The sequence below is a fragment of the Hypanus sabinus genome, chromosome 5 (assembly GCF_030144855.1).
Source record: "Hypanus sabinus isolate sHypSab1 chromosome 5, sHypSab1.hap1, whole genome shotgun sequence".
NCBI lineage: Eukaryota > Metazoa > Chordata > Chondrichthyes > Myliobatiformes > Dasyatidae > Hypanus > Hypanus sabinus.
This window is the reverse complement of record NC_082710.1, coordinates 138,365,628-138,393,589: the sequence shown is the minus strand read 5'-3', so window position 1 is coordinate 138,393,589 and position 27,962 is coordinate 138,365,628. Positions and strand designations below refer to the sequence as shown.

The following is a 27,962-nucleotide window of genomic DNA, read 5'->3' as shown; positions in this document are numbered from 1 at the left end:
TTCAGGTGCGCTGTCATGTCTACCATGAAGTGTAGCTTTTCCAGCCACTCTGGCTGTTCCAGCTCAGGAAAGGTGAGCCCTTTGCTGCCCAGGAAAGTTTTCACTTCTTCCAGACACGCGACAAAGCGTTTCAGCACCTTCCGTCTGGACAGCCAGCGATAAAAACACGTTGTAGCGGTGTCAGTAAACTGCAGTCAAAGATAGCTTTATTCGAACTAAACAGCCTTGCTTTTCAGCTTCCCTCAACCCAGCCCCCATGGACGCAGATGCTGCAAAAGACGCGTACTCACAAACCCCCGTAGGCTATCTCCCTTAGCCGGAATGCTGGCTAATTGTGAGCCGTTTTATGATGTGGCAGGAAATGTGTCGCTACACTTAGGTTGTACAAGATCACCATAATTACATTTCAAAAGCTAACAAACTAACATAAAATACATTTTAATTAAATACTGACCAATTATTTCCCAAAGCCACAGGGAGCCGCAGCACAGAGGTGAAAGAGCCACAAATGGCTCGGGAGCCGCAGGTTGCCGACCCCCGGTCTAGATGATATCGCGCTCCCTGAAATTGAAGATGTTCTATCCGTTCACTCCACTGGAGAATATAGTGTCACACACCTGACTCATACTTCACTGATGGTAGACAACCACTGGGAAGTGAGAGGGTGAGTCACCTACTACATAAAACTCCTGATGAACGATGTTGCTCCATTTAAGATGTGGGTTAAAATTGCAGTCCTCCAGATGTTCATTCTGATTGTCCTCTGATGCAACTGAGAGGCAAGCAATAAAGAAGTTATCATATAACTGGAAATTGCAGATTTTTCAATGCATTATTACTTTAATAATTTCACTCAAAATAATCTCTAAGATCAAATGTGAAAGGTGTATGTATTTAAGAAAATATGGAACATAGAACACTACAGCACAGTGAAAACTCTTTGGTCCACAATGTCAATTTAAACTACTCCTTGACCAATCTAACCCTTCCCTCCTACACGGCCCATAACCTTCCATTTTTCTTTCATTCATGTGCAATAGTGAAATATGATTTAACCATTGCCATTATGGTAACCAAATATTCTAATCTCAGTGGCAACTGTATTAGATTCACCTGTACACCTGCTCATTAATGCAAGTATCTAATCAGACAATCACATGGCAGCAGCTAAATGCATAAAAACATACATGCATGGTCAAGAGGTTCAGTTGTTGTTCAGACCAAAAAGCAGAATGGGAAAGAACTGTCTTCTAAGTGACTTTGATGGTGGAATTACTGTCGGTGTTAGACGGGGTGGCTTGTATATCTCAGAAACTGTCATATTCCTGGGATTTTCACACACACCAGTCTCTACAGTTTACAAACATGGTGAGAAAATTTAAAAAAAAAACAGACACTCAGTGAGTAGCAGTTCTGTGGGTGAAAACACTTTGATAATTTGAAAGGTCAGATTTGGGTAAGATTACAAGACAGCAACAGTAGCTCAAGTTACCACCTGTTACAACAGCGATGTGCAGAAGAACATCGTTGAATGCACAACTCATCAAACTAGGTGGACTAGAGCTGCAGAAGACCATGAACATACACTCAGTGTATATTAGAAAGTGATATTACTATCAAGAGATTTAAGTTACTGATTATTTGGTCTCCTTCAACCAAACAGATTTTGTCGTTAGTTTGACAGCTGCAATATTACCATGATAGTTGAATCAAATACCCACAATATGTGTGTGTACATCTGACACAGATCTCTGCCCTGCATTTTTCATTAATTCTTCTGATGTGATGTTTGAGATTATGACTGACAATCTAACAAATTAACCTATAGCCTAACTGTTCAATTGAATAGTTGGAATGACATTGAGACTTCAATCTAAAAGTGCTCCAAACCAGAAATTCACACTCTGTTCCCCGAACTGTGCAATTAATTCTCCTCTATCAGAGGGTGAAAAACACACTAGATTTGTTTATATGCATAAACATTATTTGCATTTAACTGTGAATAACTTATGTAATGTTTACCAGCATATGCAGTGAATTAAATATTCCTGCTCTGACTTTATTCCAAGTGTTGCCTTGTCACCTGTCTCAGTGGGTAATATTACTATTGCTGAGGTTGCAGGAGCAGGTCCCACTCCAGAAACCAGAACACATTACCTGTTTCTCACTCTACAAACGCTGATTGACCACTTGAATGTCTCTGACATTTCCTGTATTTATATCAGATTTTCAGCATTTACAGTTTAAAAAAAATTCACCTGAGCTCAAACAACCGGGTAAAGAGTGCAGCAGGAGTACTGACTTCAGAAGCATGGTTCAACATTTTATTCTCAGCAAGTTGTAAAATACTCTTTGCACTATTTTGAAGAAGAAAAAAAAGAATTATCGCTAGTTGTCTGACCAGTTTTTAACTCCGATTGATACTGCTGAAACTGATTATCTTATTACCATCCCATCACAGTTTATGAGAACGTGCTGTGTCAACATAGTCCAACGCTTCTTCACAAAGGGCTTTGGCATATTGTGAAAGGGGCCGGAAGGTGATATAGTAATTCAAATCCTTCTCCATTTGATGAACTTGAAGGAAGAAACATTTGGGGAAGCAACAAAACAGCACATGACATCCGGAAACATGGTCATGAAGAAGGCTTCAGTCATTTGTCATTTATATCAGTTATCTTTTTAATTGACCAACTTAAATGTAAACAGAGAATTTGAAATGAAATCAGAATCAGATATAAATGACATGCTGTATGTCATGAAATCTGTTGTCTACAGTCGTAGTACAGTTTAATATGTAAAATATTATAAGTTACAATAAGAAATATTTAAACAAAATAAGTAGTGCAAAAAAGAGAGCAAATAGTGAGGTAGTGTTCATGGGTTCATGGTCTATTCAGAAATCTGATGGTGGGGGGGAAGAAGTTGTTCCTAAAACACTGAGTGTTAAACAAAAAACTATTAGAAATGCACATCAAGCCATTCAGTGTTTTCAGAGAATAAAATAGAGTTAACTTTTCAGTTTCATGAATTTACAACAGAACCCAATAATTAGTTTGATTTTGCTTACAAAAACTTATATAATTTCATTGCCTGATAGTAGATCTATTACAAGTTTGCAAAATGAAAAGTATAGACACTTAATTGACATTGGTTTAGCTTAAATATATCATGTTTATAACTGAGGAAAGTTATTTAGATTAGTTTGTTAAATTCTGTTATAACTTGAGTTTCTAATTTTTCTCAATGCATTAATCACCACCAATCTCTCCATAAGAAAACAAAACGCTCCATCTCATGTAATCATGACACTTCATTTCTAAGTTGCTAACTTGCATTTGCCATGATGGGTCAAATTGCTTTTGTCGAGTTGGAGTCACCTGTACCACCAGGACATGGGGTTTTAACTCACCTACATCCAGAACTAGTTTATCTTGCTTGGGATATCTGTAGAAGATCATGATTTTCTTTGCCCATGAAGTGAAATTTGATGATTTTTTTCAGTTTCGGCATCCACCAAGTTTTGTTAAGAAGTACCCAAGAAATCTGGATCTTGACTGTAAAGACAAGTGGAGGGGCAGATAGTACTGTGGAGAAAGGGTGTCTGCAGGACTTGTACACATTGAGAGAGAGAGCAAAGAAGTGGCAGATAGAATGCAGTGTATGGAAGTGTATGGTCATGCACTTTGATTGAAGAATAAAGACATTGACTATTTTCCAAATGGGGAAAAAAATTCAAAAAATGAAAGTTCAAAGAAACTTGGGAATCCTTGTGCAGGGTTTTGGGAAGGTTAACTTGCAGACATAATTGCTAATAAGGAAGGCAAATGCAATGTTACCATTCATTATGAGGGAACTAGAATATTAAAGCAAAGCTATAATGCTTAAGGCTTTATAGAGCACAGACCACATTTAGAGTATTTTAAGGTGTTTTGGGTCCCATATCTCAGGAAGAATATGATTTTGTAGAGTGTCCTGGGAAGTTTACAAGAATGTTCCCAGGGATGAAAGAGTTAATGTATGTATGAAGAGTGTCTGATGGCTCAGTGTCTATACTTGCTGGAAGTCAAGGAGGGATCTCATTGAAACATTGCGAATAATGAAAAGCCTGTACCCAATGGATGTGAAGAGGGTGTTTCCTGTAACGGAAGACTCTAGCATCAGAGGGAACAGCCTCAGAATAAAAGAATGTCATTTTAGAATGGAGCGGAGGAGATATTTCTTTAGCTGGAAGGTGGTGGATCATGGAATTCATTTCCACAGATGGCTGTGGAGGCCATGTCATTGGGTGTATTGTAAGTGGAGTTTGATATGTGTTTGATTACTTACTTATTTAATTTTATTTAGAGATACAGCATGATTAGGCTCTTCTGGCCCTTCAGGAGCATCGCGCCAGCAACCCCCGATTCAACCCTACGCCAATCATGGGAAAATTTACTATGACCAAATTACATACCAACTCGCAGGTGTCTGGACTGTGGAAGGAAACTGGATCACCCAGAAAAAAAATGCATTCCACAGAAAGAATGTACAGACAATAGCAGAATTGTACCCCACATTCCAACACCCTGAGCTTTAATACTGTCACTCTAACCACTACGCTACTGTGGTGTAGTTTAGTAAGCATGTCAAAAGTTATGAGGAGAAAGGAGGAGAATGGCATTGAGAGGGAATAGTAAATCAGCTATAATTGAATGACAAAGTAGACTCAATGAGCTGACTGGCTCATTTCTACTCCCATATCTTATGGTCCTATGCATTTCACTTGCTGTTGTCCATGCTAAATAAAGAAGTCACACAAGGGACAGAAGAGATTCTGCAGTTGCTGTAAATCTTGAGCATATATAAACAAAATGCTGGAAGAACTCAACATTTCAGGAGGAAAATGAACTGCTGATGTTCTGGGTGAGGCCCCTCATCAGCATTGGAAAGGATGGGTCAGAAGCCAGATTAAAAAAGAATGGGGGCCATCTGCTTGAACAGGCCGCCTACTTGTGTTAACATCCTCCTCCTCCATGTCAAAACATCAGCATTTCCTTCTGTTCCTTTCTCAGCACATTCTCACTAAGGTTCCCTTTGAATATGTTGCTGCTATCTGTCTCAATCTGTCTTTGTGATAGTAAACACCACATCCTTTTGCACAAAAGTTTTGCCTGAGTTCCCAGTTTCATTTATAAGTGACTAACATGTTAATGCCCCCGAAATGTTGTTTGCCCCACAAGGGAGATTTTTTTTTTCTGGATATCTCTCCATCAATTCTTTTTGCTGATTTACCAGCCCCTCAACTTCCTTGCTTTTCAAGCAAAGAGTCTGTTCAATCTTTCCTAATAATTAGTGTCTTAGTTCTGGTATGATTCATGTTACTTATGTAGTAGGTCACAACTGTCAGGTTTCCAAGATGGGTGAATGGTGACTACTCTACTTCATCTGTGTTTAATAGATATTGTTTTCTCTTTCCCACCTCTGACTTCATAATTCCTCCTGTTTTCCACCTTTAACACTGACACACAAGGCTGATTTGCTTTGCTGAGTCCAGCTCATTTAGACTGCCACAGAACTACAGTTGCAACAGTGAGAATTGATTATTAAGGATCTAACTGGCAGGAGCTAGGTCTGGGAGTGAGGAATGACCTGCTGTTTGGCCAATTGAAGCATCGGGCCGATCGAAAAGGTCAGAGTGTTGGTGTCAAGGGCAAGGAATGAGCCCGTGTCAGCTCACTGCTAAGGAAGTTTGCTCATTTCTGCACTGAACTGAGGCTGTGGCCTGCATCTAATGGGTCTTGGATAGGCGCTGACTGGCTTTGTAGCTTTGAACTTCAGTTCTCAGTGATATTTGCTTATTTTTATTGTTTGCACGATTTGTTTTTTTAATGGTTTCTTTGTTTTGTGGCTGGCTGTAAGGAGACAAACCTCGACGTTGTATATAGTATACAAAACTTTGAGAAGAAATATACTTTGAACTTTGATATTTGAACCCTAAAATACAGAAAGGAGATGATATTGACCAATGGGCTCAGTGTTGTATTATTAGTGATGTATTTGGAAATGAGACAGTCTAAGCTGGAATGGTGAACTTTTTTGAAATGTGTGTCCAACCTGGTGATAATCTTCTAACAATTTCTCTCATATACCCTAGTAACTTTGAAAAGAGGTTATTATTGATTAATGAATTAGTAACAATAATGATGGTCCTTTTTAAGGAAAAAGGATGCATCCTGTTACATATGTACATGCATTCATTGTTTTACTATTAATAAAAGTATAACAAAGACACACTGAAATAATTGAAGCATTTTAGAAAACCTGTACAAAAATATTATTTTTTTAAAGGCAATTGGGAAAAAAACATTATAAGCAAAGCAAATATGATGCCAACTGGCTCAAGTATTTACTATCTAAATACTGATGTGTACACTAGATCTATGAGAATTTTAAAATGTATCATCCAACATCACGTTTTTGCAACTGTCTAACTGTCATGCCAAGCTGGCATGAAAGGTTTCTCATGAGAACATCTTACTGTTCTGGCATTGTATAAGTTCAGTCACTGCTTTATTTTGTGGTAAAGATAATCATTATGTATCATTTTATAATGGGTAGCATTTAAAGAATTTGAGGGGTGGCACTACTTGCCAAGTGCCAATAAAACTTTTGCATGTGCCTCGGGTTTTTCACCCCAGGGCTAAATTATCAGGCTTGTAGAGGGATAGGAAAGTTCTCAACCTAGGGTCTTTTTGTTATGTAACCCTTACCCAACAGGCTGGTATATGTCTAGGGGAAAAAGGGATCCAGCCACTCTCCAACCCACCTCCCGTACACGCAGGTGCTGTGAGAATCGAATTTACGCCTCGAGCCCGCCAACAGTATCAAATCCACAACAAATACCGTTATGAAATACACTTTAAAGAGTTTACTAAAATTAAAAAGAGTAGTAAGCAATACAATATATATACACAAGGAAAAAAACAAAAGGCGCCACTTATCAAAGTTCAGTCTGTTTAGTGCACTCGTTGGAGCTCAATCAACGAACCAATCGACCCATCCAGCCGTCGCACCTGGGACCACCCCGGTGGTCTTACGAGCAGTCCAGCACACGTCCACCTTCTTCAGTCTCTTCTTCGGCCTCTCCCCCCAAAAAACCCGCGAAAACCCCTCCCCCAAGTTCCCAGCATCACAAGACACAATGACATTCCCCATTGATTAACAAATGAATACAATTACCATATCAGCCATTCTAAAGTGAAACAACGGCTAGAGAAACACTTATCCGACAAAGAAACATTCCTACTTGTAACAAACCAAAGAGGCCATTTTGAGTAACATACCCAGGACATTGTACATTCTCTCCCCACCAGCAAATGTCATGCCCTCATGGCATTACTAGAGGTCCCCAAAGCTTCTTGCAACACACAAAACCCAACCCAGGTGCAGAAGGCAATGACATAACTACCCAGAGCAGTAGAAATCACACTCGGTTCTCCCGGTACCACATATGTCAACTGCTCCGGGGGGCGCCTAATCCTCTGAGATCTCCATACCCCTTCTGCCCCACTGGGCTCCCTCGTCACCTGCGAACCCACTGTCTCGGACACCCCAGGTCTACCTGACAGACCCGCACCCCCTTCCTCACAGGGGTCCTCCCTCACCCGAGATCTCTCCGGCTCACGCTCAGGTTCCACCCTATCTCCCACCAATGTAAGCTGCCTCTCCATCTGACCCTCAAGACCTTCCCTCCTCTCACCCAATTCAGTATGGGAAGGGCCAGGAGCCTCCTCTCCTGGTACTGGAGCACCAGCGAATAGGAATGGGACCCACTCATCTGAGTCATCCTCCTCTGAATCGGTAGCCATTCCCGAGTGAGGGACCTGTCCCCGCTCTTCAACAGCGGGCTCTTCCCGTTCTCCGCTCCCTCGCAGAGTCCTTGTACTGGGCGTAACCTCCCATTCAGGCTCCTTATCCACCTGCACCGCTTGACCCAGTGGCAGCAGGTGATTCCTATGGAGTACCTTGATAGGCCCTTTTCCATCCTCGGGTTTCACCCGGTAAACTGGCAGGTTCGGCATCTGGCTCTCTATTACATAGGGGCTGGCCGCCCATCGATCTGCCAACTTGTGCTTACCAGGGAGTCCCAAATTCCGTAAAAGGACCCGGTCGCCCGGTAATAATTGTACAAACTTCACCTTTCGATCATACCGCATCTTATTCCGCTGATTTTGTCTGGTAGCCGCCGCCTCGGCCAACTCGTACGCCCGCTGTAACTCCCTCTTCATGTCGGACACGTACTTTAGATGGGACTTCCCGGGAAATTCACCCACTCCACCTCCAAAACACACGTCAATGGGCAACCTCGCTTCCCGCCCAAACATCAGATAATAGGGTGAATACCCTGTAGCCTCATTGCGAGTACAATTGTAACAGTGAACCAATTGTCCAATATGACGACTCCACCTGCTTTTCTGCCCAATCTCCAGCGTCCCGAGCATATCCAACAGGGTCCTGTTGAATCTCTCTGGCTGAGGATCTCCCTGTGGGTGGTAAGGGGTAGTCCTGGATTTCTCAACCCCAAGCATAGTCAGTAATTCCTGGATAAGGCGGCTCTCAAAGTCCCGCCCCTGATCACTATGGATTCGCCTGGGAAGGCCGTAATGCACAAAGTACTTCTCCCATAACACCTTCGCCACTGTCGTCGCCTTCTGATCCTTGGTGGGAAATGCCTGAGCATAGCGAGTGTAATGATCGGTGATGACTAATACATTCGCGGTGTTGTTGGTGTCAGGCTCAATCGACAGGAAATCCATACATACCAGGTCCAGAGGTCCCGCACTTTGCAAGTGCGACAGTGGAGCTGCCAATGCTGGCAGGGTCTTCCTCTGGATGCAACGATGGCATCCCCTACAGTATTCTTCGACGTCCCCCCTCATCCGGGGCCAGTAGAACCGGTCTTTGAGTAATCCATATGTCTTTTCCACCCCCAAATGTCCAGAATTATCATGTAAGGCCTGGAGTACAGTCTGGCGATACTCCTCCGGCAGGACCAGTTGCCAACAGCGGGGTTGGTCCGGAGGCGTCGTTACCCGGTACAAGATTTTGTTCTTTAACTTCAACCGAGACCACTCCTTCAACAACAGAGGCACGTATGGGTGTTTCGCCTTCTCAGCCAACGCCCCATCCCCCTTCTCGACAGCTCTCCACACTGTGCCAATGCCCGGGTCATTTTGCTGAGCAGTTGCCACTTCCCCCGGACTCAGTTCCGGCAATTGTTTAGTCCCCAGAGCGGTCAGGTCACAGTAAACTAGGGGTATGGCGTCGTCAAAAACCCCCAAATGGTCCACGGCTCGTTCCAGCCTCCCTCTTCCCTCGGCCTTCACGGTGATAACAAACTGACACATCGCCTTCACTCCAGGGGCAGGGACACTCTCCCACTCCTCGTCCCTCTCCTCCTCCCCCGGCTCCCGACGAGACAATGCATCCGCATCGATATTCTTGCTTCTGGGGCGGTACCTCAGGCTGAAATCATATACCGACAATGCCGCCAGCCACCGATGTCCTGTGGCATCCAGCTTCGCCGAAGTCAAAATATAAGTGAGAGGATTGTTATCCGTTCTCACCTCAAACTTGGCTCCGTAAAGGTAATCGCTCAGCTTGTCCACCACCGCCCACTTCAGCGCCAGGAACTCCAACTTGTGAGTGGGATAGTTTCTCTCCGATGGCGACAAGCTTCGGCGGACAAAGGCTACCGGCCTCAATGCTTTGCCATGCTCCTGGTACAGAACAGCCCCGAGACCCTCTCGGCTGGCATCCGTGTGCAGCACATATGGCTTCTGGGGATCGGCAAAAGCCAACACCGGGGCCTGGGTCAGTGCCCTTTTCAAAGATCGGAACGCCTCTTCACATTGATCATCCCATCTCGAGCCAAAAGGTTCCGCCGGGTTCCAGTATCCTCCAGCATCCTGCCTCTGGTTCCCCGTCCTCTTCTTCCCCACCGGGGGATAGCCACACAACAGCTGAGTCAACAGGTGACACACTTTGGCGTATCCTTTCACAAATCGCCGGTAATACCCACAGAACCCAAAAAATGAGCGCAGAGCACCCACTTTCTGGGGTCTCGGCCAGGTGGTCACGGCCTCTATCTTGGTTGGATCAGTAGCCACTCCCTCTCGCGAAATGATATGGCCAATGTAGTTAACCGATGACTTGCAGAACTGGCATTTGTCCAGGGAAAGCTTCAACCCTTCTTCATTAAGCCGGCCCAACACCTTCAACAGTCTCTCCTCATGTTCCTCCAAAGTCGATCCAAACACTATCAAATCGTCCAGGTACACCAGCACCTCCAACAGATTCATATCCCCCACAGTTCTCTCCATGAGCCTCTGGAAGGTGGCTGGGGCTCTGGATATGCCTTGGGGCATTCGTTCGAACTGAAAGAACCCCAGCGGGCAGATAAAAGCGGTCTTCTCTTTATCGGCCGCACTCATCGGGATCTGGTAATACCCACTTCTTAAATCCAGCACACTGAACCACTTTGCACCGCTCAGGCAGGCCAAAGCATCCTCGACTCTTGGGACAGTATATTGATCAGGGACAGTTCGCCGATTCAACGTCCTGTAGTCAACACACATGCGCACTCGCCCATTCTTCTTCCGTGCCACCACTATTGGGGACGCATAAGGACTTCGAGACTCAGCTATGATTCCGGCCTCCTTCAACTTGCACAAGTGCTGTCGCACGTCCTCAACATCTGCCGGAGCCAGCCGCCGGGATCTCTCTCGGAACGGGGTGTCCTCCGTCACCCGGATGGTGTGGCGAGTGCTTTTGGAGCAGCCAACATCAAACTCGCCCCGAGAAAAAACAGCTTCCATCTTCAGCATCTTCTCCACTAGCCTGCGTTTCCACTACGGCGACACTGGGGAATCCCCGAAGTTAAAGGCTTCAGCGGTCAGCTCCCTTCGATGCTCCGATCCCTCCCCGTTAGGGGTCCGCACTGGTGCGCTGGACATTACCGTCACCGGGAACAGATGTGCCAGCGGCATTCCCCTCTTAAAGGTGATTTCTCTTGCCCTGGTGTTCCTGACACTTATAGCTATACGCCTCGCATGTACCACCCCTGGTCTCTGCACTTTGGGCCTCACCAGCGCCCCCGCCGGAAATCGTGTCTCCCCTTCAAGATCGTCTGGGGCGTCTACTAACAGAGCTTCTCCCGTCGGCACTCCTGGGAATCTGGGGGTCCCCATCACTAGGGCTACCTCCCCGGGTCGGATCACCTTGGGCCTCGCCTGCGTACACCACACCGTCCCTCGTTTACACTCCGGGTCCAGCCCTTGGGAGGCAACCCCTTCTGCGAACACTGCTCGAAACACTGGATGCACCGAGAGGGTCTCCAGAAAGTCTTCCCCCCTTTCTCCTTACAAGCTCCCAGGAGCCGTCGCACAACTGGGGAGTTAGTCCCCACCAGGAGGGCAGCACCACCGGTTTCCACCGGGTCAGGACACACCAACACCAACGTCTCAATAGCTTCCGACACTCCCACATCGCCCTCCGAGAACTCCAATCTCACCGATAGGTACCCATCGTACGGGTAGTCACCCTCGCTCACACCCCAAATCTGCAGGGCGTCAAATGGTGTTACGGGCAAATGCTTTAGATGTTGATTGTAGAAAGACCGGTACAATAAGGTCACCTGCGATCCAGTATCAAGAACGGCTTTTGCGTAAACTCCCTCTATCCGTAGACCCACACTGGCACGGGGTCCTACCAGCCCATCCGGAACAGAGGCGTGGGCACCCGGTGGTCTTCCGGCTGATCTCTGGGAACGTGTTCCTCCAGAGGCTCCAGTCCATTCCCTCACTGAGCCTCTCCTAAGTTTCCCCGACACCTCTCCCTTCTTAGTCGCAGGGGGGCTTGTCCTCCGCGGGACTCCTTGTCTCTCACAATCCCACCTAAAGTGACCCTCCTCTCCACAGCTATAGCACACCCTTGGCCTTCCACAGTCCCGCCTGAAATGCCCCTCTTTCCCACAGTTAAAGCACACACTGCCGGCCGCCCCTCCTCTCCCAGGACGGCTCCTGCTCCCAATCCACTGCACTGATCGCCCCTGAGAGTAGGTACCTCCCCTGTCCCTCCCCTCCAAAGGGGGTTCCCTACTCCCCGGGGGTTTGTCATTCCTCCACTCAGCCACCACTTCCTGTATCGCTGAGGATCGCTCCCGTAGGCCCGTGCCCCTTTTCCGCCCCAATGCTCTCTCTTCCTCTCGCACCTCTCTAATCAGTTGCCCGAAGGATGGAGGGGGACCTTTCCTATAAGCCTGCCGGATAGTCCATGCCACCTTGTCCTCCTCCAGAGAGCCACTGAATAGCTGACTCATCCTCACGCTAGCCACGTCAGTCGCCTTCACTACCCCTCGGCGCCGCAGCCCCGAGAGCATCCCCTCCATCCTAAATATGTACTCGGAGAGCTTTTCCCCTCTCCATTGTTCCAGGCGTTGAAACTCTGCTAAAAGCAGCCAGGGTGCCCCTGACAACCCAAACGCTCCCTCCAAAACTTCTAGGCAGTCCTCCACTGAGGCCCCAGGCTTCTCAGCTTTTAACTCCCGGATGGTTTTGGCTGCTAAACCCCTCAAACTTCCCAGCAATCGCTGCCTCTTCTCCTCCTCCGAGCCTGGCCACTCCTCTAACATCAAAGACTTATGCTCGATCCAGGTCTCATAGTCTACCTCCCCGTCCGGAGTAGGCTTGGCTCCGGAGAACACCCCCAGCTTCAGCCGTGGCCTCTCGGCCACTCCCACCAGGGAATTAAGTGCGGCTGCCAGCTCCGAGACTTCCACCCTACCTGGGGAGCGGGGCTTAGTCACGACTCCCTCCTCCCACCTCCCTTTACTAGTGCCGGGCACCTCTCTGGGGTCCACCTCTAGCTCTAACTCTTCCCCCGATGTCTCCTCAGCCTCATCCTTGTAGGTGTGGAGCCCCCACGGCCCCGCCTCCCCCGGTACACTGACCGTCGCCGGCAGTTCCACTGTCCTGATGTCAGCACTCGTACGAACCAACACCCAGCTAGACTCTACCTCTTTACCACACCGTCTAGCTACCAATTCTACCTGCCCAATACCCTTCACCGAACTTAAACCCTTCACTATCGCGTCTCCCGAAACTCGAACATCCACTCTGCTCACTACGCATGCGTACTGTACCGGTACACCTTCAAACTGGCACCAACAAACAAACTTGTCTCTGTCCATCTCCGCTCTGCTGCCTGCACGATTCCACAGCCCCTGACAATCCAATCCGGGACGAGCACCCCACAAATGTAACCCTTACCCAACAGGCTGGTATATGTCTAGGGGAAAAAGGGATCCAGCCACACTCCAACCCACCTCCCGTACACGCAGGTGCTGTGAGAATCGAGTTTACGCCTCGAGCCCGCCAACAGTATCAAATCCACAACAAATACCGTTATGAAATACACTTTAAAGAGTTTACTAAAATTAAAAAGAGTAGTAAGCAATACAATATATATACACTGATGCACCATCAATAACTCACACTGAGACGTAGGCGAGATATCGGCTTTTATTGACTGGAAGAAGGAACCAGGAGTGAGTGTCTATCATACAAGGTCTTGGAGACTGAGGCCGAGCGTCAGGCCGCAGGTCTCCTTTATACAGGGGCCTGTGGGAGGAGCCACAGGAGCAGTCAGCAGGGGCGTGTCCAGACAGGCACATAGTTCACCACATACACAAGGAAAAAAACAAAAGGCGCCACTTATCAAAGTTCAGTCTGTTTAGTGCACTCGTTGGAGCTCAATCAACGAACCAATCGACCCATCCGGCCGTCGCACCTGGGACCACCCCGGTGGTCTTACGAGCAGTCCAGCACACGTCCACCTTCTTCAGTCTCTTCTTCGGCCTCTCCCCCCAAAAAACCCGCGAAAACCCCTCCCCCAAGTTCCCAGCATCACAAGACACAATGACATTCCCCATTGATTAACAAATGAATACAATTACCATATCAGCCATTCTAAAGTGAAACAACGGCTAGAGAAACACTTATCCGACAAAGAAACATTCCTACTTGTAACAAACCAAAGAGGCCATTTTGAGTAACATACCCAGGACATTGTACAGTTATTTTACCAACCCCTCAGTTTTCTCACTTTTTTGAGCATAGAGTCTGTTCAATCTTTCTGAATAATTACAGTGCCTTTGATCTGGTATGATTGGTATCTGTAGCTTGTGACTTATATAATAAGTCACAGCTGTCAGGTTTCTAAGGTAGGTGGATGATGATCTGTGTTTAATACGCATTCTTTCTCCCCCTCCGTGGCATAAAAAAAAGTTTGGGAACCGCTGGTTTAGAGGGACTTGGTCCAAACACAGGCAGATTGGATCATGAACCAGATAGGCTGAAGATCCTGTTTCCATGCTGAACACCTCTATAAATCTATGGAAATGACTCTGTGACTTGTCCAAATGATTTCCATGATCACTCAGTAGATTTTTACTCCTTGCTTATGGCACTTCAGCAGTTGCATTGATTGTCAATGGAAAGGAAACATCACTGCCCAAAAACTGTGCTGAATTGAAAAGTCATCAATTTGGAAAAGGTGGATTTCAAAGCCAACATCAGCATATTAATGTTTTGTCTCATGTGGGATTTCTTGTTTGTTTGGTTGTAAAAGGAAAGGTTTAGATCAATCTCCGGTAATGCAATGAAGAATGAATGACAGGAATACTTTGGTTCACAGCTAACCAGACTGAATGTGTACACTGTACAAAGAGTTTTGGTGTTGTCTAAAACAACAAGGTGAAGGCTGCCAGCAAAATAGAGGTATTAAATTATAAATGGAATATAGAGTGTTTGAAGTATCATGGAATGTGGAACAAGCCCAAGATGTCTGGGTCAAACATGCTTAAGCGGAACATGAGAAGAAATTTCTTCACTCAGATGTCTGAGTGTGGAACTAGCTACCATCACAAGTGGTGCAGACGAGCTCAATTTCAACTTTCAAGAGAGGTTTGGATAGGTACATGGATTGGAGGAGTATGTAGATCTATGGTCCGGGTGTAGATCAATGGGACTAGGCAGTTAAATGGCTCTGTATGGACTAGATGGGCCTAAGGGCTTGTTTCTGTTCTATAGTGTTCTCTGACTCTATAATACTAAATTAAACTAAATCACTTCTGCTTTACATAATCCGCAACATTCTATTCCCTACATATGTATATATGTGTCTAAAAGCCTTTTAAGTGCCACTATCTATCATCTTCCACTATTCCTTTCTCCATTTGGCCATTGTGGGCACCTGCCACTCTCTGTATAAAAACATTTTCTATGAACATCTCCCTGCATCTCCTATAAACATTCTCCCTCTCGTACAAAATCCATGTCCTCCAGATGTTGACATTTCTCGCCCGGGTAAATCTTCTTTCAGTTCTCTCCTCTCCTCAATTAATGAACAGTTATCCAAACCTTTGTACCCATGTGCTTCTGTTTATTCTTCTGTCCTGTAATCACTGATGTATATTTGCTCCTAGGGATTAAATAATCCCTTAATTTAAGAATTATGATACCTGTTTTCAAGTCACACTTGGTGGCATAACTAAGAGAGTTGCTGCCTCATGGTTCTTTGACCCAGATTCAGTCTTGACCTCAGATACTGTCTCTGTGGCGTTTGCATGTTCTCTCTGCAGTCAGGTGGGTTTCTCTCAGATACAGCAGTTTCCTCCCATATCTCAAACACATGCAAGTTGAAGAGTTACTTGATTGCTGTAAAAGACTCTACCGATGTAGGGAGTGCAGGGAGAATAACATGGGGTTGTGAAGGGGTGGTTGATGGGTTGATTGAAAACCTATTTTTTACTTTATGGCAAAGGGGAAGATTTAGATGACACCCTGCTTCTCTTCGATCTCCTTAATGTTATAGACAGTAGACAATAGAAAATAAGTGCAGAAGTAGACCATTTGGCCCTTCAAGCCTGCACCACCATTTTGAGATCATGGCTGATCAACTACTATCAATACCCGGTTCCTGCCTTGTCCCCATATCCCTTGATACCCCTATCCATAAGATACCGATCTAGCTCCTTCTTGAAAGCATCCAGAGAATTGGCCTCCACTACCTTCCGAGGCAGTGCATTCCAGATCCCCACAACTCTCTGGGAGAAGAAGTTTTTCCTTAACTCTGGTTCTAAATGACCTACCCTTTATTCTCAAACCATGCCCGCTGGTACTGGACTCTCCCAGCATCTGGAACATATTTCCTGTCTCTATCTTCTCCAATCCCTTAATAATCTTATATGTTGCAATCAGATCCCCTCTCAATCTCCTTAATTCTAGCGTGTACAAGCCCAGTCTCTCTAACCTCTCTGCGTAAGACAGTCCAGACATCCCAGGAATTAACCTCGTGAATCTATGCTGCACCTCCTCTACAACCAAGATGTCCTTCCTTAACCCTGGAGACCAAAACTGTACACAATACTCCAGGTGTGGTCTCACCAGGGCCCTGTACAAATGCAAAAGGATTTCCTTGCTCTTGTACTCAATTCCCTTTGTAATCAAGGCCAACATTCCATTAGCCTTCTTCACTGCCTGCTGCACTTGCTCATTCACCTTCAGTGAATGATGAACAAGGACTCCTAGATCTCTTTGTATTTCTCCCTTACCTAGCTCTACACCGTTCAGATAATAATCTGCCTTCCTGTTCTTACTCCCAAAGTGGATAACCTCTCACTTATTCACATTAAACGTCATCTGCCAAGTATCTGTCCACTTACCCAGCCTATCCAAGTCACCCTGAATTCTCCTAACATCCTCATCACATGTCACACTGCCACCCAGCTTAGTATCGTCAGCAAATTTGCTGATGTTATTCCCAATGCCTTCATCTAAATTGTTGACGTAAATTGTAAACAGCTGTGGTCCCAATACCGAACTCTGTGGCACCCCACTAGTCACCACCTGCCATTCCGAGAAACACCCATTCACTGCTACCCTTTGCTTTCTATCTGCCAACCAGTTTTCTATCCATGTCAATGTCGATGCCCTGAGCTTGTCAATGTCAATGTCAATGTCGATGCCCTGAGCTTTGATTTTACCCACCAATCTCCTATGTGGGACTTTATCAAATGCCTTCTGTAAATCGAGGTACACTACATCCACTGGATCTCCTTTGTCTAACTTCCTGGTTACATCCTCGAAAAACTCCAATAGATTAGTCAAGCATGATTTACCCTTGGTAAATCCATGCTGGCTCAGCCCAATCCTATCACTGCTATCTAGATATGCCACTATTTCATTCTTAATAATAGACTCTAGCATCTTCCCCACCACTGATGTCAGGCTGACAGGTCGATAGTTCTCTGTTTTCTCCTTCCCTCCTTTCTCAAAAAATAGGATAACTTTAGACATTCTCCAATCCTCAGGAACTGGTCCTGAATCTAAGGAACATTGGAAAATGATTACTAATACATCCGCAATTTCCGGGGCCACCTCCTTTAGTACCCTAGGATGCAGACCATCTGGACCTGGGGATTTGTCAGCCTTCAGTCCCATCAGTCTACTCATCACCGTTTCCTTCTTAATGTCAATCTGTTTCATTTCCTCTGTTACCCTAGGTCCTTTGCCCATCCATACATCCGGGAGATTGCTTGTGGCTTCCCTAGTGAAAACAGATCTAAAGTACTCACTAAGGGTTCAACATTGTTTTTAATTATCTTCTTTCTCTTCACATACCTAAAAAAGCTTTTGCTATCTTCCTTTATATTCCTGGCTAGCTTGCGTTCGTACCTCATTTTTTCTCCCCGTATTGCCTTTTTAGTTAAGTTCTGTTGTTCCTTAAAAACTTCCCAATCATCTGTCCTCCCACTCACCTTAGCTCTGTCATACTTCCTTTTTTTTTAATGCTGACATCCTTTGTCAACCACTTTGTCAATCCTTTCCCCCCTTTGAATCCTTCCTTCTCTGGAGGATGAACTGATTTTGCACCTTGTGCATTATTCCCAAGAGTACCTGCCATTGCTGTTCCACTGTCTTTTCTGCTAGGCTATCCGTCCAGTCAACTTTGGCCAGCTCCTCCCTCATGGCTCCATAGTTTCCCCTGTTCAACTGCAACACTGACACCTCCGAGCTGCCCTTATCTTTCTCAAATTGCAGATAAAAACTTATCATGTTGTGATCACTACCTCCTAATGGCTCCTTTACTGCAAGATCGCTTATCAAATCCTGTTCATTACCTAACACTAAATCCAGAATAGTCTTGTCCCTGGTCGGCTCTCGTACAAGCTGTTCCAAGAATGCATCCCGTAGGCAGTCTATAAACTCCCTATCCTGTGGTCCAGCACCAACCTGATTCTCCCAGTTCACCTGCATGTTGAAATCCCCCATAACTACTGTGATATTACCTTTGCCACATGCCAATGTTAACTCCCTATTCAACTTGCACCCAATATCCATGCTACTGTTTGGTGGCCTGTAGACAACACCCATTTGGTTACTTTTGCCCTTACTGTTCCTCAGTTCTATCCACACAGCCTCTACTTCTCCTGATCCTATGTCCCCCCTTGCAAAGGATTGAATCTCATTCCTCACCAACAGGGCCACCCCACCCCCTCTGCCCACATTTCTGTCCCTACGACAACACGTATACCCTTGTACATTCATTTCCCAGGTCTGATCTCCCTGCAGCCATGTCTCCGTTATCCCAACAACATCATAGTTACCCATTTGCACCTGAGCTTCAAGCTCATCTGCCTTATTTCTGACACCGTGCATTCAGAACTAGAATTTTTAGCCCATTTCTCCTATCTCTGTTTGAATCGCTGCCTATTGTGCTTAACGCAGCTCCCTGAACTCCCATCGGGCTATATGCCCCTAGAATTTTGTTGTCCTTTCTAAGTTTTCTTATTCTTTCAACACATTTAACTTCATGTTCTGTCAGACCATCCTTCTGTACATGTGTCCTCCTTATCACTTGTCCCGCCTCACCTTTCTCTACTACACACTTGATATTCTGGAACCGTGTAGTCCCCCCTGTCCTTTATTCTTCCTCTCGCTATCCTCTCTCACATTCTGGATCCCCACCCCCTGCAAATTTAGTTTAAACCCCCCAAGAAGCACTAGCAAATTTCCCTGCAAGAATGTTAGTATCGCTCCAGTTCAGGTGTAAACCATCCCTTCGGAACAGATCCCACCTTCCCTGGAACAAAGCCCAATTATCTAAAAACCTGAAGCCCTCCCTCCTGCACCATCCTCTCAGCCACTTATTAATCTTTATAATCTTTCTGTTCCTTCCCTCACTCGCACATGGCACAGGTAGCAATCCTGAGATTGTTACCCTGGAGATCCTGCTCTTCAACTTCGCACCTAACTCCCTGAACTCCCTACGCAGGACCCCCTCACTCATCCTACCCATGTCGTTGGTCCCTACATGGACCACAACATTTGGATTCTTGCCCTCCCTCTCGAGAATAACCTGCAGCCAATCTGAGATGTCTCCGGCCCCGGCACCATTAAAGCAACATAGCATCCGAGACTCCCGATCTTCCCCACAAAATCTCCTATCTGTCCCCCCTTACTATAGAATCTCCTATCAATACCGCTCTCTTCTTTCCCTCCTCCCCTTCCTAGTTGAGGGTCCAACCTCAGTGCCAGAGACAGGACCACTGCAGCTTGTTCCTGGTAGGTCATCCCCACCAACAGTATCCAAAACGGTATACTTACTTTTGATGGGAACAGCCACAGGTGTACTCTTCTCTCTCTGTCTGCTCCCCCTGCCTCTCTTGACTGTCACCTCCTGCCTTTTCGGTGTGACTACCTCCCGATAACTCTTATCTATCTCCGTCTCTGCCTCCCGAATGATCCGAAGTTCATCCAGCTCCTGCTCCAATTCCCTAACTCGGACTGATAGGAGCTGCAGCTGGACGCACCTATTGCAGGTGTGGTCATCAGGGGCAACTGTGTTGACCCTGACCTCCCACTTACTGCATACGGAGCACACCACTGCTCTAACCGTCTCCTGCATTACCTGATCCCAGATTAGTCAGAATAAATGAAAAACAGGCTTCTTGCCGAAGTCCTCTTGCGCCGAAGCCTGCTGAGCCAAAGCCCAGCACTCTGCTCCCGTGCACTCTGCTGCCCGCTCCTGAAAGTGGGCCGCTTTTTAAAGCCCGTGCTCACCGCTGACATCACCCGCGCTTGCGCAGCTTTACCTTCCTCCTCAGGTACTCTCCAAGTAAGTCCAAGGGTCTCGGCCAACCTACAACGGCTGATCCTCTGATCTCCAGTCGTCTGTCGATCACAAACACTCCTTACTCCCGCTCTGCTGCCTGCACCGACGCTGTTCTGGAGCAGCTGACGGCCAACTTTGATTTTTTTTTTCAAATTCCTGGAATTAATTCCTCCATAGTTAGTGCTCGCTGTGTCAGTTATAGTAGACTCCTCTCCTTCTTCTTCAATCTTCAGTATGATACTCTGGGGAAAAAAAGCTCTGACCGATCTTGGGACTAGGATCATGAAGAGTTGTCTGGAAATGTAAAGGAGAATTGACCTAAATGCCGAGCTACGGAGATGATTTAATGGTAAATGATATTTCTCTAATAAACTACAAAATAAGCCACAGGGGTCATAAAAGAAAGAAGAAAAGATATTCAACGTGGCAAGGTAACAAGGTAACTGAAGACTAGGAGTACTGGTTGAGGCTGGCTGGTTCAAAAAGATCAAAGTAAATTTATTATCAAAGTGGATATATGTCACCATAAACAATCCTGAATTCATTTTCTTGCCAGCATATACACTTAAGTCCAAGAGAAAGTAGGGGTGCTGCCATCCTTTCTTCGTAATGACACTTATATGCTGGACCCAGGACAGATCCTCTGAAATGATAGCGGAAGAATTTAAAGTTGTTGACCCTCTCTACCTTTGATTCCCCAATGTGAACTGGTTTCATGGACATCAGGTTTCCTTCTCCTGAAGTCTATAACAGCACCTTGGTCTTGTTGACTTTGAGTGAGAGGTTTGATGGATAAATTGGGATGAGAGTTGGATTTAAATAGGTTGTAGATGATGTTAGAAATGAGTGACAGGTGAGCAGTAAGCTGGGTGAAGACTGGGAGACACCTGCCTGTGCAGGCCTGAAAGGATCCATCCTCCTCCTATGGCCAACACCTAACGGCCCAAATTGATTTAGGTGGATCTAGTGGAATTCCCTATGACCAATGGATCTAAAATGACACTAGATATCACCCAAAGCCTCTTCTCGCGGCTGAACCCTGCCCAGTCGACTAGGCACAGCACACCCCACCCGTGACAGCGTGAATCCATCAACTGGAGAAACGTGGACCCTGAACCACCTTCCTTGTTTCTGGAGGTGCAGGGCCAGGTGGGTTGAGTGTCCGTGGATAATGGGTTTGAGGCAAGACATATGGAAGGTAGATATCATCTTGAGGGATGGTGGCAGCTGGAGACAGTAAGAAATAGGACTAATGTTATGTGAAGTGACCAATAAAAGCTTGTGAGAGTCATTGCATAGGGGAAGATATCTGATGGACAACTATACATAATCCCCAGACCAGATTAATCTGGCTCATTGCTGGTGGGAGTTAGATAGACCTTGCGGCAGTGGTTGACAGTGAGGATGGTCCTCCATGTCGTCTTCCAAACATTCCAGCATTGGTGAACCAGGACTTTGGCAGGCAGGACTTCCACCATTGCCTTCTCCGTGGGGAATAATGAGGGTTGGTAGCAACAAAACACCTCAAAGGGTGATGCACTCAGGGCAGAGGAGGTGTGTAGATTGTGAGACAGTTTAACCCACAGCAGATACTTCTTCATGCGGAAGAGTTAGAGGTGGCAAAGCATTGTAGGAGCTTCTCCATTTGCTGATTAGCTCTTTTTGATTGAATGTTGATAGCCAGAGGATAAATTCACTGAGGTATGGAGGAGGGAGCAGAAGGCTTACTGGAAGTGGGACATGAATTGCAGGCCCTGGTCTGACCCTACATCCTGGAGGAAGCCATGAAGGGAAACAACAAGTTGGAGAACCAGGTTCACTGTATCAGCGGTTGAGGGAAGTTTGGGGAGAGCAATGTAGCGGACAACCTTGGAGAACCCAGATGCCATTGTCATAATCACTGTGGCCCCATTGGAAGGTGACAAACTCATGATGAAATCCATGGTGATGTGTGAACACAGGTGTTGAGGGGACCAGAATGCCAATGGTTAGAGGAATCGGATTGGGCATATTGAGGGGATGCAGTGACCAACTGACATACACCTATCAACAGACCCAGCGTGACAGCAAATTCAGAGTCTGTTGTGTGCCCGGATGGCTGGAAAAGGGTAAGGAGTGGGCCCACTGGAGTGAATCAGAGTCCACGACTGCTGGAACATACAAGCAGTTGCCAGGTGTGTCAGTTGGAGTAGGCGTGAGCTGCAAGGTTTGACCAGTCTGCTTCTCAAGATCCCAGATGGTTGGGGTGAGATCTGTGAGGTTGGAATGATGGGCTGACGGTTGATTTCCATTTCAGCCTGGTCAAACTATCATGATAAGGCAACCACCTGAATGTTCTTAGAGTCAGGTTGGTAGGAGATGGTGAAGTTGAATTGTTTTGAAGAAGATGGGCCAGCGAGCCCAACGTGGGTTGAGTTGGTGGGTCTGTTATAAGGATATAAGATTCTGGTGGTCAGTCCAGATTGGGAAGGGCTCGGAGTTTCCCATCAGCCAACGTCTCCATTCCTCCAAAGCCCGCTTAAAGGCGAACAGCCCCCTGTCTCCTACTCCATAACAGTGCTGTGTAGATTTGAACGAGCAAGAAGGCAGTACAAGGGCGTGTCTCCCCATCCGGTCCTCGCAGAGAAAGGGTGACCCCAGTGCCAATGTCAGATGCATCCGCCTCTACCACAAATGGCCTGCAAGGGTTCGGATGGTGGAGAATGAGTATGTTGGTGAAGTGGCTCAAGCTCCTCAAAAGTGTGGTCCACCGTAGTGCACTGGGTTATCCAGGACATAAGTTATGTGGCAAGGGAAGTGAGAGGAGAAGCTATTTGGCTGTATTTCCTGAAGAACTGGTGGCAGAAATTAGAAAAGACCTATAGCCATTTAAGAGTGTGCAGTCAGTGCCCTTCAATGATGGCATGCACTTTCTCCGGGTCCATCATAATGCCTGAGAAATGATGTAACCCAGGAAGGAAATGATGAGGGTGTGGAAAGAGCATTTCTTTAACTTGCTGTACTGTTAGTTTTTGAGGAGATGCTGAGAACTGAACAAATATGACAGATGTGGTGATGGTGGTCCTTGGAGAAAATGAAGCTTGAAAAATGGCTGGACTGTTAGAAAGTCCAAAATGCATCAACAAGTATTTGTGGTGGCCAGTGGGCATGATGAACACCGTCTTCCTCTTATCTCCATGGCAGATGCATATCAGGTCATATGTGCTTTGGAGACCCAGTGTTCCAGTTTGGTGAAGATCTGGCATACAGAGTATTTTGGGGAGAGGGTAATAGGTCTTACTGATGATCTTGTTGAGTCCAAAGTAGTCAATGCAGGGGTGAAGACAACTATCTTTCTTCTTGACAACAAAGAATCCTACTCCGGCTGGAGACTAAGATGGCCAAATGAAGCTGTGCTATAGCACTTCGGCGATGTAGTTATTCACGGCTTGGGTCTCAGGTGGGGAGAGGGAGAACAGGCGATCTTGGGGAGTGTTGGTTCCTGGGAGGGGGTCAATCGCACAGTTGTGTGGTTACGGAGGTAGCAGGGTGCTGGCATCCCTTTTACTCAAGACGATGGCCAAGTCATGGTGTTTCTGTGGGAATTTGGCGATGTTGAGAGTTTCCTCCATCTCCACGGATTTACAGGTTGAATTCAGTTGAAGTTTCTGGCAGGTGGTTCAGCGGGCAGGTCCCCAACTCAGCAGTGAACTGGGTGACCAGGTGAAGTAAGGTTTGTGAGTGGAGAGCCAGGAGTAACCCCAGATGAGCGAAGTGTTGGTTAAGTCAATAAGGAGAAATTGGATGGACAGATGGTGCTCCCTGATGCTTATGTGCACAGGCTGTGTGCACAGTCTGATCATCTCAGACCCCAAAGGATGTTTGTCAAAGGCTGTGATGTCGAAGGTGTAAGAGAGAGGCTTGGTAGGGAGCCCAGACACACGTAGTTTGGTCCAGAAAGTGGCTTGTTTCACCAGAATGCACTAGAGCCTCCTGTCTATGTAGAGTTGACGTGGTGTGGAGGAAAACAGAGAGAGTGAGTCGGGTACGGTGCTGGAATGAGATTCTGGGGGCCCCTCATCTCTACCTGATGGTGCTGTTTTTCCAGACGCAGTGGTCTTTTGATGCAAGGGTGACTGGCAGCCCTACAGTAAATGCACAAGTCTTTCCTCCACCAATGCTCACTCTCTCGGGGGGAGGGGAGGTTTTAGGAATTTCTACCTAGCCTCTTTGGTTCTGGAGGCATTGTTGATGAGGGCCCTGCAGCCTGAAATGGTTCTGGCATTCTGGTTGATGATTAGGGAGGGTCATTCAGTAAGATGCTTGTCAATTTGGATGATGATTTCAAGGTCAATGGGCATCTGCTGGGTACAGAGCTCATCTTTCAAGCACTCCAAGAGACCATGATGTTAACGGGCCAGCAGTACTTCAGTATTCCAGCCACACTCCATGGCAACGGTCCTGAACTCCATGGTGCAATGCAGATCCTTGACACTGGTGAAGTATCCAATCCGTTGGCCCCCTTCCATTTCCAGGATGGTCAAAAAGCCCAGCGTATCTCAGCGGAGAATACCTCATATATATTACAAATGGTGATTTTGTTGTCCCACAGTAACAGTTGAGGCTAGAGCTCACCAGTCAGGAGGGGAATAACAAGGGCCTTCTTGGTTCAGTCCGTAGAATACAGAACTTAAATTTTAAGACCTAATGGAACAGGAACTTGAAGCATCTGGGTGGGAATTTGTTGAAGCTCTTGGCCACTAAATCCAGGGCTCCTAAGAAATAAATTGCCTGGCACAGGGTTGCTGTATCAAGACAGACAGTAGATGGTCATGCTGCTTAGGAATCATGTACTGCTGTCAATGGACAGCTTCCTTTAGGCATGCATACTCTGTTGGTCAGTTATTGGTCATTCTCTCCTTTCAGGAAGGGCATCACAGACAATTTAGTAGTAAACAATACTTTACTAATAAACTGCAAAATAATAAGCCTTGTGGGGACACAAAACAAGAGAGAACAGGTACTTAGCATGACAAGGCATCAAGGTAGCTGAAGGCTAAGAGTAACTGGCTGAGGCTAGCTTGTTTGATGGGTGAACAAAGAGCTGCGGGTGAGAACTAGGTTTAATTAGGCTGCAGGTGGTGAGTTGGAAATGAGCAGCAGTTGTCCACTGATGAAGGTGTCTCCTATTGGAAATGAGTGGCAGATGTCTCTGGTGGAGACCAGGAGGTGCCTTCCTGTGCAGGCCCGACAAGATACACAAGTGGATATACTTCATTAGTAGTTAGAGAAGAGTTGGTAGGACACCAAAGATTCTCTCAAATTTCTACAGATATACCAAGGAAAGTTTTCTGACTGGTTGCAACATCAGCTGGCGTTGAGGCTCAAATGCACAAGATTGAAAAATGCTTGAGTCAGACAGCTTCATCACAGGCATCTTCAAATGGTGATGCCTCAAGAAAGCAGCATGCATCATAAGGGATCCTTGCCATGCAGGCAATGTCCTCTTCACATTACTACCATCATGGGGGAGGTATACGAGCCTAAAATCCCACACTCAATGATTTTGAAACAGCTTCTTCCCATTCACCATCATATTTCTGAAAGGTCAATGAAGCCAGCAGCAGACCTCACTATTTTGCTCTCTTTTAACACTATGTGTTTATTTATTCTATGTTTCTTACCATAAATTATCGGTACTGTTTATGTATTGCGCTGCACTGCTGCCGCAAAGCAACAAATTACATAGCATATGAGAGTGATAATACAGTAAACCTGATTCTGATTCTTTTTGTGCCCTAACATCTCAAACTATCCAAAGGTTTGTTCGATCAAACCTCTCTCAAGCAGTTTGTGGTGCTTCATGATGACACAGCCTTTGCGCAAATAGAAGTTGCTTGTGCTGTTGTAGTAGTTGTGGTTACTGGCATGCCAGTTATATGTTAAATCAATTTCATCACTGCCAATTCGCTGAGATGACCTGACTCTATTTGTGAACTTTGCTATTCAGAGACAATCAACAGACCTTGTCAGTTTAATGGATGATGTGTGCTTCCAGAATATATTAACTGCAAGGTCACTTGGCTATATAACCATTAAGTACAAAGGTTTGAGCAGCTGCAGAAGACGGAACATCTTTGACACGAGACTCAGGCTGAAAATAATATAGGCTGTGATCTTCTGGTGAAATTGAAGAATCTCTTGTGATGACAAAATGTCAAGGCATACAAGAAAGCCCTTCCAATTGTGGCCAATCTTTTTCAGGTCTTTGAAACAGTCCATTCAAAATGACTTGTGCAGAGTATCTTAACAATATACGGGAGAGCTATTCTGTAATGGTGTTACTTTATCAAACCTTTCCAGATTGCCTGAGACCTTAAAGTGGGCTGGGAAATGTCTAATGAGGTGAGGAAAAGTCATCAGCCTTAGAATAAGGTACAATTTGGATTTAAACTTACCTACTGGACAAAATGCAGTCTCTGTGATCAACTTGATTGCGCGCTTTGCTGCACCTATTAACTGACAGCCTGCAGGTAAGATGAAATGCAAGGGTTTAAAGTGACGGCAGAAAAAAAAGATCCTTGGAATAAGCTGAGTCTACAAGAATAAATGAGTTGAAATATCAAGTGGCTTTAACAACACAGGCAGTAAAATAAAAAGGCAATGTTATTTTTATGGAAGGGCGCCATCGCAAGATTTGATCAGGTAGAATTTTTTTTATCATTTTTATTTATTTATTCACAAAATGTAGGCATTACTGGCAAGGCCAGCCTTTACTGCCCATTGTCAAAATCCTCCCAGGTCATATTAGTGGGTTTGGAGGCATCAGAATAAAATTCATGAACCAGATAGGATTTTAAACCACAGTCTGTTGGTTTCATGATCACATAGATTTTCTTTTAAAGGTCTACATATTTAAAAAAAATCAGAATCTGCCAAATCTCTTGAATTTAGATTCCTCACCTGAGATTAAACTGAAATGTCTCTAAGTCAATAGTCTAGTTCTCTGGATCATAGCCCAGTGATTTTTCTTACTTCCTGGTAAAATAGCAGTGCGTTCAATTGAGCGGCTTCTAGGGGGTCCTTTTTAATCATACTTTTTTAAGATCGCACAACCCTGCTGAACATTACAAACTTAAAGTACTGTAGCTCTATCCCGTGAGCGAGTTGCCTGTTGGTGGAGAAACTGAAGGAATTGGACTTGATGCAGATTGTGCTGCTGCCTGTACTAGGGAGATGTCGGAGGAGTCAGTACATGAAGGTGCTGGTGAAGTCAAGTAGCAAGTAATCATCTTAGTAGCTTTTCCAGTGACTCCAAGACCCTGCTGGGCATTGGTAATGTGGAATGCTGCAAATCCGACTCGCTGATTTATTGGTGAACGGCAGGGGCTGTCGGGGCTGCAGCTATGAGGCCTCCATTGTAGCAAGAACTAGGCCTCAAGCAGAAGAGCCGCCTGTTTACAGTGGCCCTGGGGAAGGATGTCAGAGTTGATGTTCTCCATCGGATCGAGGTGGCATGGCGTCCAAGCCGCAGTTGGTGCTGCCCCCAGTGTTCCCTCAATAGGAGAACATTCATGGACTCAGGGACTTGGACTATATATTTTTGTGTGACTTTATTTTAGTGATATTTTATACATGCTCGGTGTTTTATATGTGCCTGCTATCTTATATTTGTTTGTTATCTTAGCTGTGCTATATGCTCCTTGTGCTGTGCGTGAGTGTCAGTACTGTGCTTTGCACCTTGGCACTGGTATAATGCTGTTTCG

General features: G+C 45.8%; 1 long non-coding RNA gene across 1 annotated transcript; it reads right to left on the bottom strand.

The window, feature by feature from the left end:
* Positions 1 to 78: 78 nt before the first annotated feature.
* On the bottom strand, positions 79 to 27,962 carry LOC132393772 (uncharacterized). The gene is made up of 3 exons (XR_009512080.1): positions 26,655 to 27,962; positions 20,198 to 20,511; positions 79 to 772 (listed from the first exon to the last, which is right to left on the bottom strand). It is a non-coding gene; the product is annotated as an uncharacterized LOC132393772 (long non-coding RNA).